General features: G+C 39.7%; 1 non-coding gene across 1 annotated transcript; it reads right to left on the bottom strand.

Annotated features, from left to right (window-relative positions):
- Positions 1-13024: 13024 nt before the first annotated feature.
- Positions 13025-13094, bottom strand: LOC145521868 (small nucleolar RNA U2-30). The gene has a single exon (XR_014065751.1). It is a non-coding gene; the product is annotated as a small nucleolar RNA U2-30 (small nucleolar RNA).
- Positions 13095-13342: the final 248 nt, after the last annotated feature.

Raw genomic sequence — 13342 nt, 5'->3', positions numbered from 1 at the left:
TAATACGAAAACATACTTACTTCACATTGGCTTCTGCTTGCTACTTAACATGAATTTTTAGCCCGTATTTGTTTTGTATCTGCAAAAGGAAAATTACCAAACGCATTGTGCTGCACTTTGCTACCCCGTGGACTACAGCCTGGAGTGGGTGGCTGTGTCCTCCTCACCAAAAGCATTACTCTGAGGAAATTATAATTTGGAAGAGAAATCTGATCAACCCTAGGTAGAAGTAGTCTTTAGGGTTTCCATGATTTTGGTAAAATCTGTACTATTTTAGTTCTATACTAGATGGAAGATGAAGTTGTGGTCAATGCAGAAGATACTGTAAGATTTCAGTTTATTAATGTTTCTAGTTTGTAATTCATCTTTGAAATCTTTTATTCTCTTGATAACATGAGTCTATTTCAGTAAGCAAACTGTACCAAGCCATCATGAGGCCCTCAATGTGGTTCCATTCACAGTGCACCAAATGACAGATCTGAGACAAGCAGTGCCTCAGAGGATGACCGAAAATGGTGACTACAGATGACACCCACGTGGCTCTTTAGGACTTTGTGTAGATTTCTACATCCTAACTTTCAGGACTGTGGCCAAAGCATCTTAGTGGTGAATTAAGATTTCCCTTTATTCACTTTGAATAGGACCTTCACCTATAAATGAACAGACAGTTGTTCTCATAATTTGACTAAAGACACCAAGTCTGAAATGACCTCATTTCTGATCTGCCCAAATTTCCCCTTTGATTGTTTATTCCTTTAAGACACTGCTATCTCTAAGAAGGGCTTCCTATGTGGTACTAGGAACCTGCCTGCCAATGCAGGAGATGCAAGAGACATGGGTTCAATCCCTGGGTCGGGAAGATCCTCTAGAGGAGCACATGGCAACCCCCTCCAGTGTTCTTGTCTGGAGAATCCCCACGGACAGAGCCTGGTAAGCTACAGTCCATAGGGTCACAAAGAGTCAGACATGAATGAAGTGCCTTAGCACGCATGCACATCTCTAAGGAATTACTTTCAAGAATAAAACCACCGCTAGGGGAGCACCACTAGGGGGGCACCACTAGGGTTACAAAGAGTCAGACACAACTGAGCGACTGAGCACAGAGGGGCACTGCTCTTCTGAATGTGACTTAATTGTTCATCAGTCAAGAGTTTAGCAAAGCTATAAAAAGTGACAGAGACATGGGTTGGGTAAGTTTTAGTGGAGAAGGGGGCAGGGGTATGTCTAGAGCTGTCCTGAGAGCCATTACTGGAAAGCAGTCTTTTTGAAGTAGTGGCAAAGTGCTGGCTGTCTTAGGAGATGACATAAGACCAGGCAGGAGATGGCAGGATAAGAGGGGAAGTTAGAAATTTGCTAAAGAAAATTTTCAACCCCACCACAATTTGTCTGGGGCTGGTCTTTTTCCTTGATTGGTTCAAGATAGTTCTATAGCTAGCTGTTTCTAAAACAGCTTGGGTTTCTGGAGTGTTTGAAGTTTACCCCATGGTCTGGCTCAGAACCCAAAATAAAGATCTGCTATGATGCAGAGTCAGAACATGCGGACAGAATCTTGGCCCTGCTACAACTCAGCCTTAATGACCTTGGGCATATCATTGAATCTTAATCCTCAGTGTAGTTAGTTACAGGTTTCTATAACACAATTGGCAGTGAACTGTTACTTCAAGTGAAATCATATTTTAAGTGTATTATAAATGCTAAAATGCTCTAAAAACACAGAGTGAGTATTAGTGTTAGTTGCGTTATTAACAATTCTCTAGGATTTTGTAAGCTTCAGGGATAGTAGAGTGAAAGAGATGGAAGACAGGTTCATAATGTTAGATAATGGATTGTTTTCATTTTTTTTTTCTGTTAATTGTGGTGACTTATACAGAACATACAATTTTAAATATAAAATTCTGTGGCATTAACTACATTTACCTTGTTCTGGAACCATCACTACCACTGATCCCTAGAACTTTTTGATTTTCTCACATTGAAACTCTGTACCCATTAAACACTAACTCCCCATTCCTCCTCCCTCTAGTGTCTCAAAACCACCATTCTCTCTGTGTCCATAAATTCAACAATGTTATATAAGTAAAATCATACACCATTTGTTGGTCTGTGACTGGCTTATTCCGCTTAGCATAACGTTTTCAAAATTCATCCATGTTTCAGCATGTGTCAGAATTTCCTTTTTTTTTTTTTAAATTTAAGTAATATTCCACTGTATGTACACATCACACTTTATTTATCCATTCATCCATTTGATGAACACTTGCATTGCTTCCACATTTTGGTGATTGTGAATAATGCTGCTACAAACATGGGTATATTGTTTTCATTTTTAAAAATTTCATTTATACATGGCAAAAGCAAATTTCATCTTTTTTGAACTTGGAGGCCATTTAATAAACAGTTGGCATTTCAATTAATGACATTTTTTTGCTATAGGAGGGATGCTTAAAGTTGGAAGGGAGGCCAGCATTTTGCTATATACAACAAAAACAAGCCTGTTCTCACTTGGTTTTATAGAGATATGTGGAAGAAGTTTAGCCCAGTTAGAAAATGTATGGTATTGGTATGTGAGCCTAAGATGTAGTCCTCTGCGGCTTAAGGAGATTCAATCTTCATCTTTTTCTCTGAACTGCAGATGGAGAGTGGGCTGTCATGGCATTCAAAGGGAGATATTTGGCAGGTTTGCCCAATGCTGGAGGAAAAGCAGAAAGGAAAGATTATCTCCTGGCACTTTGTCTTGCAGGAATCACAGATTTCAGAGCCTACAGGGCTTTCAGAGATCACTAATCTACTACTCCTCCCCTCTACTCCAGGATTCCAATTGATTGATGGGCAATTAATAGTCTAAGAGACTGAAGTGAGATTCCTGATCAGCACAGCCCAATAAAAATATAATGCAAACCATGTGATTTAATGTTTTTTTCTTAACAGTCGCATTGAAAATGTAACAATTAACAGGTGAAAATGACTTCAGTACATGTTTTATTTAACCTAGATAGGTCCCAATATTATCATGTGTAATCAACATAATGAGATATTTAACTTTTTTTTATCCACACTAAATCTTTGAAATCCGATGTGCATTTTACCCTTAAATACCAGTTTGGATGTCAAATTTTCAACAGTTCAAATAAAATATAGTCCTGTCAAAACTATATAGCTATGATTAATGGACAAATATTATATACCGCTTTAATATTTCAACTTAAGTTATAATGAATAAAAATTAAATATTCTTTTTCTTAAGTGCCTAATTCTAGTGCTCAGCAGCCACATGCAGTGGCTATTGTACTAGACAGTGCAGTTCTAGGTAATTCTCCTTTTCAGTTATAGAATCAAGGCCTGATATTTGTAGCCCTGTAATTAACCTGGTGCCTGGCATACAGGAGGTACTCAGTAAATGTGTACTGACTGAACTGAGACAAATTTGAGTATCCTAATTTATTAGTCAAGTGCATTTTGCATGCCAGTTACACTCCAGGTATTATTCCTACTTCTCACATAACAGTATTTCTCAAAGTGTGGACCCCATGACTGGAGCATCTGTCCTCACCTGGGAATTTGTTAGAAATGCAAATCTGAGGGGCTCTTCATAGATCTGCTCAGTCAGAGACCCTAGGGGTGAGGCCCAGAAATCTGTGTTTTAACAAGCTCTCCAAATGATTCTGAGGCATGCTGAAGTTTGAGACTAATGCTATACGGTCTCAGTTCAGTTCAGTTAGTTCAGTCACTCAGTCGTGTCCGACTCTATGCGACCCCTTGGACTGCAGCACGCCAGGCCTCCCTGTCCATCACCAACTCCCAGAGTTTACCAAACTCATGTCTATTGAGTTGGTGATACCATCCAACCATCTCATCCTCTGTATGCCCCTTCTTCTCCCATGTTCAACCTTTCCCAGCATCAGGGTCTTTTCAAATGAGTCAGCTCTCCCCATCAGGTGGTCAAAGTATTGGAGCCTCAGCTTCAACATCAGTCCTTCCAGTGAACACCCAGGGCTGATCTCCTTTAGGATGGACTGGTTGGATCTCCTTGCAGTCCAAGGGACTCTCAAGAGTCTTCTCCAACAACACACTTCAAAAGCATCAATTCTTCGCTGCTCAGCTTTCTTTATAGTCCAACTTTCACATCCATATATGACTACTGGAAAAACCATAGCCTTGACTAGATGGACCTTTGTTGGCAAAGTAATGTCTCTGCTTTTTAATATGCTGTCTAGGTTGGTCATAACTTTCCTTCCAAGGATTAAGCGTCTTTTAATTTCATGGCTGCAATCACCATCTGCAGTGATTTTGGAGGTCGAAAAAATAAAGTCAGCCACTGTTTCCACTGTTTCCCCATCTATTTGCCATGAAGTGATGGGACCAGATGCCATGATCTTAGTTTTCTGAATGTTGAGCTTTAAGCCAACTTTTTCACTCTCCTCTTTCACTTTCCTCAAGAGGCTCTTAGTTCTTCTTCATTTTCTGCCATAAGGGTGGTGTCATCTGCGTATCTGAAGTTATTGATATTTCTCCCGGCAATCTTGATTCCAGCTTGTGCTTCCTCCAGCCCAGCGTTTCTCATGATGTACTCTGCATATAAGTTAAATAAGCAGGGTGACAATATACAGCCTTGACGTACTCCTTTTCCTATTTGGAGCCAGTCTGTTGTTCCATGACCAGTTCTAACTGTTGCTTCCTGACCTGCATACAGGTGTATCAAGAGGCAGATCAGGTGGCCTGGTATTCCCATCTCTTTCAGAATTTTCCACAGTTTATTGTGATCCACACAGTCAAAGGTTTTGGAATAGTCAATAAAGCAGAAATAGATGTTTTTCTGGATCTCTCTTGCTTTTTTGATGATCCAGTGGATGTTGGCAATTTGATCTCTGGTTCCTCTGCCTTTTCTAAAACCAGCCTGAACATCTGGAAGTTCACCGTTCACATATTGCTGAAGCCTGGCTTGGAGAATTTTAAGCACTACTTTACTAGCGTGTGAGATGAGTGCAATTGTGAGGTCGTTTGAACCTTCTTTGGCATTGCCTTTCTTTGGGATTGGGATGAAAACTGACCTTTTCCAGTCCTATGGCCACTGCCGAGTTTTCCAAATTTGGTGGCATATTGTGTTCAGCACTTTCACAGCATCATCTTTTAGGATTTGAAATAGCTCAACTGGAATTCCACCACCTCCACTACCTTTGTTTGCAGTGATATTTCCTAAGGCCCACTTGACTTCACATTCCAGGATGTCTGGCTCTAGGTGAGTGATCACACCGTCGTGGTTATCTGGGTCATGAAGATCTTTTTTGTACAGTTCCTCTGTGTATTCTTGCTACCTCTTCTTAATATCTTCTGCTTCTGGTAATAGAAGCAAGGTCTGATGCTGTGAAGAGCAATATTGCATAGGAAACTAGAATGTTAGGTCCATAAATCAAGGCAAATTGGAAGCGGTCAAACAGGAGATGGCAAGAGTGAATGTTGACATTTTAGGAATCAGTGAACTAAAATGGACTGGAATAGGTGAATTTAACTCAGATGACCATTATATCTACTACTGTGGGCAAGAATCCCTTAGAAGAAATGGAGTAGCCATCATAGTCAACAAAAGAGTCTGAAATGCATTACTTGGATGCAATCTCAAAAATGACAGAGTGATCTCTGTTCATTTCCAAGGCAAACCATTCAATATCATAATAATCCAAGTCTATGTCCTGACCAGTAACGCTGAAGAAGTTAAAGTTGAATGGTTCTATGAAGACCTACAAGACTTTTTAGAACTAACACCCAAAAAAGAGATCCTTTTCATTATAGGGACTGGAATGCAAAAGTAGGAAGTCAAGAAACATCTGGGAAATTTGGCCTTGGAGTACAGAATGAAGCAGGGCAAAGGGTAATAGAGTTTTGCCAAGAGAACGCACTGGTCATAGCAAACACCCTCTTCCAACAACACAAGAGAAGACTCTACACACAGACATCACCAGATGGCCAACACCGAAATCAGACTGATGATATTCTTTGCAGCCAAAGATGGAGAAGCTCTATACAGTCAGCAAAAACAAGACTGGGAGCTGACTGTGGCTCAGATCATGAACTCTTTATTGCCAAATTCAGACTTAAATTGAAGGAAGTAGGGAAAATCACTAGACCATTCAGGTATGAAGTAGACCAAATCCCTTATGATTATACAGTGAGACTGTAAATGGATTTAAGGCACTAGATCTGATAGGCAGAGGGCCTGATGAAATATGGACGGAGGTTTGTGACATTGTACAGGAGACAGGGAGCAAGAGCATCCCCTAGAAAAAGAAATGCAAAAAAGCAAAACAACTGTCTTAGGAGGCTTTACAACTAGCTCTGAAAAGAAGAGAAATGAAAAGCAAAGGAGAAGAGGAAAGATATACGTATTTGAATGCAGAATTCCAAAGAGTAGCAAGGAGAGATAAGAAAGCCTTCCTCAGTGATAAGTGCAAAAAACTAGAGGAAAACAATAGAATAGGAAGGATTAGCAATCTCTTCAAGAAAATTAGAGGTACCAAGGAAACATTTCATGCAAAGATGAGCTACAGGGTGTAAAGGAGTCCTATTTTCCTCAGCTCTTCCTTGAGGTGGAGGGGGGGGATGCTAAGAGAGCAAGCATTTCTAACTTTACAGCTCTGTCCAGCAGAATTTTCTGTGATGATAGAAATATTCTATATCTGTACTGAACAATGGGCTTCTATGATGGCTTACTGATAAAGAATCCACCTGCCAATGCATCAGCCGCAGAAGATGCAGGTTCAATCCCTGGGTTAGGAAGATGCCCTGAAGGAGGAAGTGGAAACCCACTCCAGTATTCTTGCCTGGAGAATCCCTTGGACAGAGGAGCTTGGCGGGCTACAGTCCATGGGGTGGCAGAGAATCAGATGCAACTGAGTGACTGAAAACCCACGCTCGTACTGAACAATATAGGCTTGAAATGTGACTAAAGCAAATAAGAAAATAAGTTTTAAATTCTATTCAATTTTCATTACCTTGCATTTAAATTCATACAGCCACATGTAGTTCTCTCACACATCTCTCTTACATATAAGCATGGAGCTCAGTAACTGAAGGGACTGTTGCCCAAATCCAGAATGAGCTCAGGGTTAAGGTGGAGGTAGAATCTGATAGGTGACAATCTTGTCTTCTCCACACCTGCTCTCTCAGAACAGAGAGGAGATGGATTCACTGAACTGCTCTGTGCTCTAAGCCCAGGATTAGGGTAATTGAAACAACCTATAGCCTACTGCAACTCATGACCCAGGACTTGCTCTTCCAGGTCAGAAGTAGAACCATGAATTCTGACAAGGAGGTCATGACACAAAATAATCATATTTTTCAATTAATAATTGCAAGGGCTTTGCCTCCTGAGTTATTACCTACAGTCAATTAATTTTTTTTAATGGTGGAGGTTATCTGGCTGTGCTTATGGTGACCTTTTTGGTTTGCTAATTCTCTTTCTTTGGAAAATGGTTTCTGGAACTGACAAATGTCTCTACTTTTGTCCTGGACCCTTTCTCTCTCCACAGTTCTTGAGCAAATTACTATGATTTCCTTGACTTTGAAAATACAGATGTTTTCCATAATGACACAGAGAAAAAGGAAATGACTGGGTTTCAAGATACAAGGTGAAAAAAACCTTAGTGTCACGACCCTTATTACATAAAATGAGAGAGGATAAGAAGAAAAATGACTTCTATTTTTTGTTTGGGTCATTACACCTTATACCTTACTTAAACCAACTCAAACCCAATGTTTCCTGGGACGTGAAGCATCTTTGATCACGCGACTGAAGAGTGATCTGTGGAGGTGGGATGTGGCTCCTGCTGAAATTTTCCTGGCAAAACAAAGGGACAGCACAGCTCCATGAGACCACTGGGTGCTATCCAAACACGCTTTGTAATTTTGGTGGTGCTGCTGCTGCTAAGTCACTTCAGTCGTGTCCAACTCTGTGTGACCCCATAGACGACAGCCCACCAAGCGCTTCTGTCCCTGGGATTCTCCAGGCAGGAATAATGGAGTGGGTTGCCATTTCCTAGTCCCAATTTTGGTGCACCAGAAGAGTAAGTGTGACCTTAAAACAACTCCATGTGCTAAACATGATCCCCAACTGCTTACTCTTTCCACAGAAAGGGAGACTTTGTATGTAGCTGCAAATGCTAGAAGGTATATGATGACCATGCCATTTTCATCTGTAAGTGAAACCAAAAAACAACACATTATACACATAAACTGGTAAACTGGTCAAAAAAAATTCTGACTTTAATGAAAGGAAAGTGGTATAAAGCTGTTGTTTCAACATGTCTACCTGAAAACTTCCTGAACAATATTCTCTTTCTACCTCATCCATCTAACCCTTTAATTGGCAGACAGTAAAGTCTGATGGGAAAATAATGGTCTCTTAAATACCTGAGAATGAAAAGTAAATTAAGTTAGCACAGTGTAAAAGGCAAGTAATTACATAATGTCAATCCTATTTTATACTGTTTAGTCTTAAACAGCATATAAAGAAAGGCCATGGTTAGAAGAGAGAAAATAAAACTACCTATTTAGATGACGAATGCCCTGCTTATTTTGAGCAATGAATGAGCTTCAGGATAGCTTTTTCAAATGAGAGGCTGCCTGCACCCAAGTCTTCTCTTTCTCCAGCCTGTCCTAATTTGCCCCAACTCATGACGGATTGACGTTCAGTATGAGCTAAGGATTGGTTTTTGGCTCACAGGTGTGTTTCCAAACTGGAAAACAACCTGACCACATATGGAACAGAAGAGAGTCACAGAGAACCTTGAGTTGCTGGGACAGTGATCCACCTGGTGGGTGTCCGCAGACTCTGGCTGTATCACAGCCAGCTGTGTGGCTTTCCCTGTTTTTATTCTTAGTGCTTTGGTTTTATCAGCTACCCAAAAGGGACAGTCTCAGGGACTGGGTGTGTGGAATAATCAGTGACAGCGACAGGGAAGTGTCATCAATAAAAAGGGGCAGGGTACTCTGGTGTTGAGAAGGATGAGGGAACCTGCAAGGCTAAGTGGCACTTAAGGGATCAGTGGGCCAGTTTTCCTCACCAGATCCTCTCTCTCCCCCTCCCACTCTTCCTTTCTTCTTTCCTTCTTCTCTCTCTCCCTCTTTCTCATCTTTTCTTCCTTTCCTTCCAAATGGAAGTATTGGTATTGTGTGTGTGTGTGTGTGTGTGTGTGTGCATACACATGCTTGTGTTCTTTGCAAAAACTTCATAGAAAGCAGAGACATAAAGAAGAAAGTAAATATGCAAGTAATTCTATTTCCCAGAGGAGAAAAAACACTGTTAAATATATAGTGTATTTTTTAAGAATTTTTCCTGACATAGTCCCAGTTCTCTGTTTCTCTCCCTTTCTCTCTCTAGTATATGGGTGCAATAACATGGTATAATACACATATTTGTACTAAATACACCAAATCAATATACTATATGTTGATTGTATTTATAATTTCCATGATACTTTACAAACAGATACTCCAATATTTTGGTGAGAATTAATTGTTGCATATTTTGTTTAGCTAAAGCAGCTTTTTTCCCCCAGATAACACTATTTCTGAATATTCTTAAGGAGCAAACAAATAAGGGCCATAGTTCTTCTGTTTGCAGCTTATTGGAGGCTTAATTGAAATGATGCTCAAGAACCTAGAAACAGGGGTTGAAATATGAGGAGTGTGCTGACAGCTCTGTGTCCTCAGATGCGATGGGAAATGCTGTGTGATATTCACGAATGTACAGCTTGTACAAATGTCTCATTCATATAAAAGGTAGATAGTGGAAATTAGAGTCCATCAGAGGCAGTGTTCCTTATTTCAATTTATTAATATTATCCCAGGTAAGTTTGATCCTTTTGAAAATATATTAAAGCTGCCCATAGCCAGAATTTTATAGCTTGAGCCTTTGCAAATTCCTCTAAAATGCTGGGCTGCTCTTTCAAGCACCATGATTTTTCTACCAGAGCCTCTCTGCATGAAGAGCTTCCTACAATATGTTACATAATTTTTATTCTTCTTTTTCTGGCTGTGTCACGTGGCTTGCAGTACCTTAATTTCCTGACTAGGGATTGAACCTTGCACCCCCAGCAATGAAAGTGTGAAGTCTGAGTCCTAACCACTGGACAGCCAGGGAATTGCTTTCATTTTTTTTTTTCAAATTGTATTGGGAATATGATGTAACTTTCTGTGAAGACTGACTCTCTTTTAAGGATCAGTTGCACTGGTGTAACATTTCAAGGCCCAGGTCTTGTGAGGTACATGGAAATGTTATAGCTACCAACAAAAAAAAAAAGACTCCAGAGAGAGAAGTTTTTTGAGCTCTTGTGTCTTCTATTTATAGATCTCTGGTTCTCCATTTATGGACAACCTATTGCTCTTCTGGCTGGATCAGTGCAATTTCCTGTGGCAATAGCATTGACTACCCTGTCCCTTTACGCTTTCCATGGAGGACTTGGAAACCAGATAACCAAGCTTGCTAGAATTGTGTGTTGTTGTTGTTCACGAAGTCATATCCAACTCTTTGCGACCCCATGGACTGCAGCATATCATGCTCTTCTGTCCTCTACTATCTTCCAGAGTTTGCTCAAATTCATGTGTGTACACAATTGTATGTACAGTAGAATAAAATAGATAAATAAAACTTGGTTCAGAAGTAGGCCTACCCTGATTCTACATGGAAGAATTATGAGCTTTACTGATGAACTTGGTCACCAATTTTGACTATTTGGAGGTTCTTTTTTTTAATTAAAAAACTGAGTCATAGTTATGGTGCCTAATATATTCAATCAATAAATACATATTGAATTGAATTAAGCCAAATTTCTGATGCATATCAGGGGAAATGACATCGCCAAATAGTTGAGTTATGGATGAATGAAGGGCTATACTTGGTCACTGTAAGAAGCTGGTCAGACCTCTGAAAGGGTAGAAAACTGGTGTGACTATCGTCAGTTCAAGAATCAGTCTGTAGACACACACAAAAGTTTCCTAAGTTTTGGCAAGCTCCTCACAGACTTGTCATTATAGCATCCCCCAGCTTCCTCTCTCTCTTCACCCCTGAATTGTGGATTTTGGAACAGGCTTGCCAGTGCCTCCTGTCGTCCTTTATAGGTTTTGAGACATGGTCCTGACTATCGCTATACACCTCTGGTCTGGTTTCTCCAATTACAAACAGGTAGTATCTGCGTTCCTCCTTGAAATCCTCCACTTTCACAGCCCTTAAGTCACCTATTCCTAGAGAATTTGTCCAATGAGTAGTGAACTATGAATGTTTTCTTGACACCCTTGGCTGTTTCTTACTCTCCAGTTCTACAAATTCTGCTGTAATGTCACAGGGATTCTCCAAAGACCTTGGGGCTGGAGGTGGCCCTGGTGTGAGCGACCTCCTAGGACACTGCTTTCTAAGCTCTAATGTTCACACAAATCACTTTTTAAAATACTGATTCCAGGTTCAGTAGGTCTGGGGTGGGGCTTGAGAATCTTGAATAAATTTTTCTACTCTAGGTACTATGCTCTCTCTAGCAATAAAAGGAACCCTTGTATTACTATTCCTAAAGTTTTGTTTTTTTTTTTTAATTTTATTTTCCAGGAATGTATGAACACTGAAGCAGGAGATGGAAGGCTCCAGAGAAAGTGAATGTAGATGGTTTTGGTCACTTGCTGAACTATCAAAATCTGGGCCATTGTAGATAGTCATCCTCTTCCTATTTGGCAAAACCAAACAGAAAGCAAACCTAAAAAATGATACACTGTCAAATGAAAAAAAAACCGACCATCATCTCTCTCTCTGTCTCTCTCTCACACACACCCCTCTCTAAGCATTAGAAATGATGAGAAACATATTTGGTTAAATACAGGAGTTAGGGTCTCTTCTATATTAACAAATGAAATGTACTTTATCTACTGGAATCTTGTGATGTAGACAATTTAATGTGAATACATTTGACTTCCAGCTGTCAGTGAATTTAGGTAAATCCGGCTTTGAGAAAAACATGCTTTATGTGAAAAACAATTTAAAATTCCATAAGAACATCTCTCTTTACCCTTTTTTTCTTTTATCTCAACCATAACATTTTTGGAAAGCAAGATGAATAATCAGACTAGTCATCAGGACTTTATGATCTAAGTCCACTTAGTATAGTATCCGCTATCCACATTAAATTTAGAATGCTTACAGCTTGGTTTTATGTTTTTGCCATAAATCTAAAGTTTCCTTTTTTTTGTACCTAGAGTGTGCACAAGGTTTGCGTCCTCCCAAAACATCCTTTAAAGCAAAGGGACTTATCTTAAAAAGAGAATTAATGAGAAGAGCATGATGTTTTGCCTGTTTGATAGACATTGACACACAATGGAAAGCCATTCATTCACATGCCTAGAGTATCATGGTCCCAATTGAAGATTGGAATATTTTTTAAAGGCCTTATTGGGATAGTTGAATTTTAGAAGTCTAGCCTACATTAAAGTTCATTTCACAAGAGCTGAATACAGCTAGAAATTTCGGTGCTTTCTAGTGTTTGGTGGAAGGTGCCTTCCTTGTTCCCTTCTTTCATTGCCATTCAGTTGGCTCTGGGATTTCTTTTAAAATACCCAAATCATGCAGAATAGGAAGTTTTCTAAAGTGAAATAACAATTAACTCCTGAAGAGCAATACTGTACTCTCCAAAATACCCTTTGGTGTCTAGTGAGGGACAGAATACAGAGATGGATGAGCCAGAGGTCTCACTCACATTACAGCAAGCCATGGACTGAGCTTATTGTGTGCAAATCTGTATGACTAGCATTTACAGGTGAGATTATGGAGGCTAAGAAAATTTCCCAGAGTCACATAACATGTAGGTGGTAGAATCAGGACTTGAGCCTAGATCTAGCTGAGGTTCAAGTGTCACAGTTATTAGACTAGAAGCAAATACTGTTATATATAACTGATAAAATATTTTATATTCCAGTTTAGAAGGACTCATGATTGATCCAAAAATAATCAGTCTATCAACAAGCATATTTGTTTTTTAAAAAATTTAAATTCTGAGCTCAGATCAAGTATAGAAAGCTTCATAGCTATAAAGGTCAGTAGTAAAACCTTTTCATCATTGCTCAGAACTGATCAGCCTTTCTTACACCCCACCCACAGCCCACTGAGGTAGGTAATATTCATGTTACAGATGAGGAAACTGAGGCACAGAAAGAGTAAGTAACTTGCCCAAAGTCACATAGATAATAAGTGGAGGAGGTGGAATTTGGATCTAGGCAGTCTGACACCGAAGTCTATGTTCTTAGCAATAACAGAAAGTCAATCATTGTAATGAATGAATGAGTAGCAAGTGTGCAAGCTGCAGAGAAGAAC

Source organism: Giraffa tippelskirchi, chromosome 1, assembly GCF_054371585.1.
Source record: "Giraffa tippelskirchi isolate mGirTip1 chromosome 1, T2T-mGirTip1v1.2.pri, whole genome shotgun sequence".
NCBI classification, from domain to species: Eukaryota; Metazoa; Chordata; class Mammalia; order Artiodactyla; family Giraffidae; genus Giraffa; species Giraffa tippelskirchi.
Note: the sequence above shows the minus strand (reverse complement) of the source record. Positions and strands in the feature narration are given on the sequence as shown.